Raw genomic sequence first — 7,732 nt, 5'->3', positions numbered from 1 at the left:
AAAATAGATATCAAGAGGGACCTGGACTAACAAATCATACTAATTTGGCTCTTTTTCCCTTTTGATATTTTTCTCCCCACTATACTAGTGATTCTCAAATGCAATCTTGCATTTGCAGTCCTGCATTCTCAAATGCAGTCTCAAATGCAGTCCTAGTGATTCCTGATGCAGTAGCATCAGCTAGGAATCATCTAGGAATCTGTTAGAAAGGAAAACCCTTGCTGTTTCCCTGCCACCACTGTGGAGGCAGAGGCTCGGGTGCATTCAAGATTGGCAGCACCCATAACCCACCACCATGGTCAAGGAAGGCATTGCTGCTGGAGGAATAATGGACGTTAATACTGCTTTACAAGAGGTGTTGAAGACCATCTACATCCATGATGGCCTAGCACATGGAACTCACAAAGCTGCCAAAGCCTTAGACAAGTGCCAAGTCCATCTTTGTGTGCTTGCATCCGACTGTGATGAGCCTATGTACGTCAAGTTGGTGGAGGCCCTTTGTGCTTAACACCAAACCAACCTAACTGAGGTTGATGACAACAAGAAACTAGAGGAATGAGTAGGCCTCTGTAAAACTCACTGAGAGGGAAAACCCAATAAAGTGGTTGGCTGAAGTTGTATGTTGGTTAAGGACTATGGCAAAGAGTCTCAGGCAAAGGATGCCATTGAGGAGTACTTCAAATGCAAGAAATGAACAAATGAAAAACTTAGCTAAGAAAGAAAGGAAGGAAGGAAGGAAGGAAGAAAGAAAGAAAGGCAAATTTGGGGACCTTACCTCAAGACCTCCTGAATCAGAATCACTGGGGTTAGGGCCCAGTAACAACTCTCCAAGTGGTATTGATGCACACACAGGTTTGAGAACCATACTCTCGGTTGTTGGATCCCAGTACAGGTCCATCTCAAGTCTCCTCAGCTTTTCCATGTTCTACTAGTTTAGATCTAAAGGAGGGGAGAGTGAAAATGGCTTACTAATGGAATCCTATAATCACTCACATCTGCTACTCCTCCGGCTCATGATCAACTGCCTAACCCATACGTAGACTTAACATAGTAGCACATGAGCCATCTACTCATGTAGTCCTCACTCAGCTAAAGCTCAAGGACTGATATTGCAGGATGAGAATGGAGAGGGATACTATTTTTCACAAGAAGAATTACAGAGCAATTGACTCCTAAACTATGTGTATGTATAATATCAGTTGCAATAATATCTTAAATATATTTTTAAAAGAGATCCATTAGAACCTTCACTTATAGAACATTTACTTATATATCAATAGAACACATCTTTGTATAATGATGGGGAATAAAATGTCACGGAAATAAATGCACTCTCAGAGTGTGATGAAAATTCACCTACAAATACTGAAGCACATGAGCACACTGCATTCAGTTTCTTTCTGTTTGGACTTAACCCCTGCTTGGTCAAAGAAATTAGAAAAATTAGAGCTGTATAAAGTAACAAGTCTCTTCCCAATTAAAAACCATTTTAAATAATAAAGATGTAACCAATGAATCAAAACACTGCTATATGCACTGCACTGTGATAAGCACTGATGAGGAGGAGAGGCTATAAATTAAAAAAACAAAAACAAAAAAACCCCACAACCCTAGAATAGCCACTGTAGATTTACAGATATTCAGAGGATGAAACAACAGTGTGAGCTGAGATGAGATGTAGAAACTGAACTGGTCTTTGAAGGAGGGATGTGTAGGGGGATGGGAATGAAAATTCCAGACAGGCAAATGCCATGAGCAAAGACCCTGAATACACTTGGCACATTTGGAGAATAATTGAATAGACTGATTTAGCTGGAGTGGGACATCCATATAAGAAAGATTGGAGAGGTAGATTAGGTCCATTTTACTGTGGTCTTAAGTGTCAGGCCGGGGCATCTGACTTTTCTGAGAGCAATGGGGAACGATTTAAAATTCTAGGGACATGATGAAAGCAGTATTTTAGGAAGACCGATTTGACTAAATGTGTAGAGTAAATTACAGTTGGGCTTCTCAAGCTATCAGATGAATATGAAATCACCTGGGATCCTCTGATTCAGTAGGTCTGGGAAGGCTGAGATCCTGCATTTCTAACACACTCCTAGTGAGGCCTAGACTGCTGGTCCTCAGACAGTACTTGGAGTAGCGGGGGATCATGATAGGGTTTTAAATTCAAGCTGTCCATTGAGGTATAATATTGAAATAGGGAGAGAAAGCATGCCATAAAGAAAAAAATAATTTTTTACAAGTTTATTATTCTAGTCTGTTCAATTTCTTTGCAAGGAGCAGTCATTTCTCACTCAACCAGCTGACATAAAAAGGGAGACTATAAAAAAAGAACATAGGAGAAATTCATAGAAACAAATGCAGACAGTATGGTAGAATGTCTCCAGGAAATGGAAAGGGAATAGACACTGCTCTCTCCATGTCTCTGGCTATATGCTTTCCTGTCTCCTTCTGCTTCCTTCTCCTGCTTATTCAGCAGTTTGCCCGTTAGGACTCTCAGTCCTGACTCTAAATAACTTTAAGTTCAAGCAACCAACACCATCTTACTGCAGGCTCTTAAATCTCAGTATATATTCTCAGGAGAGAACCAGATTGGACCAGTCTTTGGATTGGTCCCAAGGTCAGGAGTCCATCTCTAGTTCAGTCATCTGTTACCTGGACAGAGAGAGAGTCTTTCATATAACATTTCAGGGACTGTGAGTGAAATGAAGAGGGAGAGTTGGGGATGGCAGGCAAATTGATCAACAGATCTAAAATGACTGGTGGGAGAGAATCTCGGGTTCAGCTGAGGCCTCTATTGTTTGCACAAGATGTCAAGTATTTTCCATGTTTTTCTGAACATGTTAAAAACATTGAAAAACCAGTTTTATCAGCCTTAAGTTATGACCCACCTCCAGACTACATGAGTTGGTGAAAAATTCACTGAGGCTGAATTAGCAGGTGGTGAGGTCTGTTCCCAGCATCTGTGCATTCCTCCCCTGACCCCCCCTACAAGAGACTGGAGAGGGGAGTTCCTACCCCTCAAATGAGGGAGTTTTCCAGAGACTCATTTGGAGAACTTGACTTGTGTCTCCTAGAATTTGGGGGTACATGGGAATTGCAGTGGCACTTTGGAAAGTCTAAAAGTGAAAGACTGTGGCTGTATCATCTAGAGATGGCAGAGCAGAGGAAGGGAGGGAAGGACAGAAGGACAGAGAGATGTAGTCCCAGGAGTAAACTACATTCATACTGATGTGGAGGGGGGAGTGGGACTTGAACAAAGTGGGATCCTGCAGGAGGAAACTGCCCTGTATTAAAAAGATCCCCACCCCTTGTAAGAGTGCTATTCAAATGTGAATCTCTAATATGGACTAGACTTTTTACTATCCAAGAATTACCTAAAAGGTATGGGACCCAAGGTATGAAGAAGGGTGAATCTTCAGAGCTGGTTTAAATGGAGAATTGTGGGGAAGGGTCCTGCCTGCACCCTACTAAGTACAACATGTTCTTTGAAACAACTACATTTGCAAAATTATGTCATCCAATGATGGCTGCAGATTCCAGGCACTGATTAACTGGAGAACAGTCTAGCAGCCTAAAAACAGAACTTGGAGTTAAAGATTTGTTCATTTTTCAACTTCTATTTTTTTCTTGAGATAAAACTGTGCTTCATTTGGAGTATAAAACCCAACAAAAGGCTCTCTAGATGCTCCAATGAATTAGATCTTTAGGAAAGGGATATATGAATCAAGAAAGAATGACAGGAGGTGAGGGAGAGATATAAATATTCTCACTTCCGTAAAAGCCACACAAGATTCCTTACTGAAAGTTTATGACAAACTGGATAATGGAGAAGCTAGCTGAATAGTATCACATACTTTGATATAATCATGTAAAATGCATTACCTGCAGCCTCAATTTACCTAAGCTAAACTAAGTAAAGATGAACATGACACCAGCCCCACCCTTATCTTCAACAAAGGAGTCCAAAAGCTGAGGAGGGAAGCCAGCCACACAAACCAAAGGTTTGCGTTCCCCAGCGTGTCCCACCTGCCTGGATTCCACTGAGCTTCTTAAAGGTTCCACTGTAAGCACAATCACAGATTCTTACCCAGTGTCCCAGGTGTTACTTTGTTTAGTAAACAATTCTCATTTCTCATGTTAACTGCTAAACTAATTCTTTTTTTTTTTTTCTTCTTGTAGAGCCTTCCCTGTGTCTGGCACTGTTTAATCAATAAACTCAAACTCCTCATGAAACTTATATTTGAGCATGTGGCAGTGCAGGTAATAAATAATATATCCATTAAAATATATCAGATGATGGTAAATGTTATATTAACAAAACAATTGCAGGGGAAAGGAACAGAGAGTGCTTGGGGGGGGTATTTAAAATAGGGGGTCCAGGAATTCCCTGGTGGTCCAGTGATTAGGACTCCATGCTTCCACTGCAGGGGGCATGGGTACTAAGATCCCACAAGCTGCGCAGTGCGGCCAAAAAAAAAAAAAAAAGACATTTAAAAAAGAAATAAAATAGGGGGTCAGAGAAGGTCTCCTAAAGGTGACATTTTGAGCAAAGATGTGAAAGAGTTGAGGGCCCATGCCATGCAGACATATTTGGGGAAAGCTTTCCAAAGACAACACAAGTCTTGAGGTAGGAGCAACTTGGCATAGTCAAGGGACAGTAAGAAGTTAATGTAGCTGGAGCAGAGGGAGAAAGAGAGAGGTGAGGTCTGAGAGGGAAGAAGGACCAGATCACTTCAGGCCTTGTAGGCTACTGTGAGGACTTTGGCTTTCACTCTGAATGAGATGGGAAGCCATTCAAGGCCCAAGATGTGACATGACCTGACATATTTCAACAGGATCATTCTGGCTGCTGTTTAAGAAAGATGATAGGGGATGGAGTGCCGGGGCAGTCTACTAGCTGGGAGGCTCTTGAAACAGTCCAGGCCAGAGATGATGGAGGCAATTGTTAGGGGAACCATGACTGAAACCGCCTGCCCTGGCCAGGCACCATAGTAACCACTTTCATGAGTTATCTTAAACAGGAGGTCTTGGTAAGGGATGAGGAACTAACAAGCTACCACCAACCAGAAGAATTCGGGAAAGGTCAAAAGGAGAGAGGAGACGCCAGTCCATACGTCCAATCAACCTCCCAGAATCCTTCTCGCTGGAATCCATCTTGGCTGAGTGATGCTCGCACCACCAGAGAAGACCCTGAGTCAGAGTGATTGGCCAGAGACAAGCCGGAAACTAACCCATTTACCATAAAACCTGAGAATGCAAGCCACGTAGCAGAGCAGTTCTCCTGGGTTCCCTTACCCTGCTGCTCTCCACCGGGGCGCCCCTTGCCAATAAAGTCTCTTGCTTTGTCAGCACATGTGTCTCCTCGGACAATTCATTTCCGAGTGTTAGACAAGAGCCCACTCTTGGGCCTTGAAAGGGGTCCCCATTCCTGCAGCACAAGGACTGTGGGTCAGGGTGGCAGCAGAAGAAATGAGTGTAAGCAGATAGGGTAGGGGGTCCCCGGAGAAAGAGAACCGGGCATGGCTTTCTTGACATAACAGAAACCATGTTTGACCTAAGCTAATTTGTGATTTAAGCCTGGCAGCAATGCTTGCCCTTGAACAGGTCTCAGTAATTAATGATCTTAAAGGGAACAAAAGAATGCAGAAACAAGTGACTTATCAGGCAAGAGAACTAACAACAGCAAAGATAAAATATCAAGTTGTAAAGACTCCCAGTTCTGTTTCAATGGTAAAGATTAGCCTGAAGCACTCAACAACCAGATCCATTGGAACCTAGGGATAATGATGTTGATCTTTTCTGACTCTCCAGACTTCAATCAACTAAAGCTTGGACTCTGTCTGACTTCCCAAGCCCCTTCATAAATATGCATGTACCCTTAGCTTAAAACGTCCCCAGTTTTGCAATTTGGGGAGATACTGCTTTAGGAAAGATTCCTGGTGTTCTCCTTACTTGCTGCAAGTAATAAATCCTTCCTTCTCCTGATCTTTGGCTTGGTTATGTCCTTTGGCTCAACCCCACCAAGAGACCAACCCAGTTTTAGGGTAACATGAGAATAGGAGGAGTAACCAGATTCTGGTAACTCTCTGAATACTATAGTAAGAGGTACAGTGTTATGCTTTAATTTGGCGTAGGAAAAACAGAAAGGCAAATGCAAAACAAATTTAAATTCAACAAACTGATCTATTAAGGGGAATTGGACTGTTTATTTCAGGAGTATTTTAAATCAGTAAAGCCTTTTAGGTACTTTTCAAGTACAAAAACTTTCAGGAGTAGATATTCTGAAAACCAGAAGAGCCTTGAAACCATTTAAAACTCAGATCAAATTCTCTGAAAGTGTTTACAAATTTGACACAGTATCTTACTCAAAGAGAAAATGCCCCAGAATTTAGAGATTAGATTAAAAAAAAAAAAACCACATCAAAGCAGATACACATAGAAAAGAGCGGAAAATACAGCTAGATGTCACAATGTGTCAGATTATCATCTGATGTTTCCAATAAAGATCTAGTACCAAAAGTATAAAAGCTCATAAGCTAGCTCATTGTTAAATGACACAGACCATTTCCAATGAGAAAAGGAGAATCAGCAGAAATAAAGAGGGACACAGAAAAGCAAACTACAGCATTAAATGTTTGTGACTTTAAAAGAGATTAAGAACTTCATAGCAGAGGTCTTCCCATTATTATTATTATTATTACTACTATGAGAGAAAGAGAGCATGCCAGAGGGAAACTACAAAAAATGCTATGTATTCATGAAGGATAAGATTATACAAATCTGAGAACGGAGAAGAAGGAAACATTTTTGAAATGTCATCCAACAGTGCCAATGAATATTATTTCTGCCAGGGAACAGCACAAGAATGTTTTATTCAAGAATATCCAAGCAGGGACTTCCCTGGTGGTCCAGTGGGTAAGACTCTGCGCTCCCACTGCAGGGGACACCGGTTCGGTCCCTGGTGGGGGAACTAAGGTCCCACATGTCACGCAGCTTGGCCAAAAAAAAAAAGAATATCCAAGGAAATAAAAATTACATTTAAATGGCACTTGTGTCAGATACATACAAAAATTTTAATGAAAAACAGAAAAGCAGCTTGTGGGAATAAGCGTTATATTTCTATTCTGGGAATAAAATGTTATACTATGTATATTCTCATAATAAATGACTACTTAGGTATTTAATAGCTTAATTCTCAATGTTAAAATGAGACAAGCCAAACAACAAAGATTTAACAGTTTATCGAGATCTTATATTTGACTTTGTCATCAACTAGCCATAATTATTAGCAATGCAACACATCTTTCAGCCTTTGTTTGTTCCTCACTTTTCTCCAAAGTAAAATAAAGGGGGTTTCCTCCCCAGTTTGAGAGGGAGAAAGAGAGAGACTGAAAGAGAGAGAATGAACAATAGATTACATACTTTCCTTTGAAATGTTTACATACCCTCTTCCCTATCAAATTTCTCTACCAGCCTTGGGGCTATGTCTTATGTTCCTTGATAGCTTTAGGAACTTCCCTCTTTCTCTCCAACGATATCATCCTTGACAACTTCAACATTTCTGTCCATGACTTTTTCACAGCCTGACCTCACATTTTCTCAGCCTTATTGACTTCTTTCCCTCTACCTTCCTTGGATATGGAACCTGCTCAACCTCCAAGATTTTAAACTGAAATGCCCATCCCCAGCCATCACCTCTTGCCTTGTTACTTCTCCCATTCTATTG

At 41.2% G+C, this 7,732-nt stretch overlaps 1 pseudogene; it reads left to right on the top strand.

The window, feature by feature from the left end:
- The first annotated feature begins 295 nt into the window (after window positions 1-295).
- On the top strand, window positions 296-694 carry LOC137777930 (small ribosomal subunit protein eS12-like; annotated as a pseudogene).
- The last annotated feature ends 7,038 nt before the right edge of the window (window positions 695-7,732 follow it).

The sequence above is a fragment of the Eschrichtius robustus genome, chromosome 15, assembly GCF_028021215.1.
Source record: "Eschrichtius robustus isolate mEscRob2 chromosome 15, mEscRob2.pri, whole genome shotgun sequence".
Taxonomy (NCBI): domain Eukaryota; kingdom Metazoa; phylum Chordata; class Mammalia; order Artiodactyla; family Eschrichtiidae; genus Eschrichtius; species Eschrichtius robustus.
This window is presented reverse-complemented; position numbering and strand designations above follow the sequence as displayed.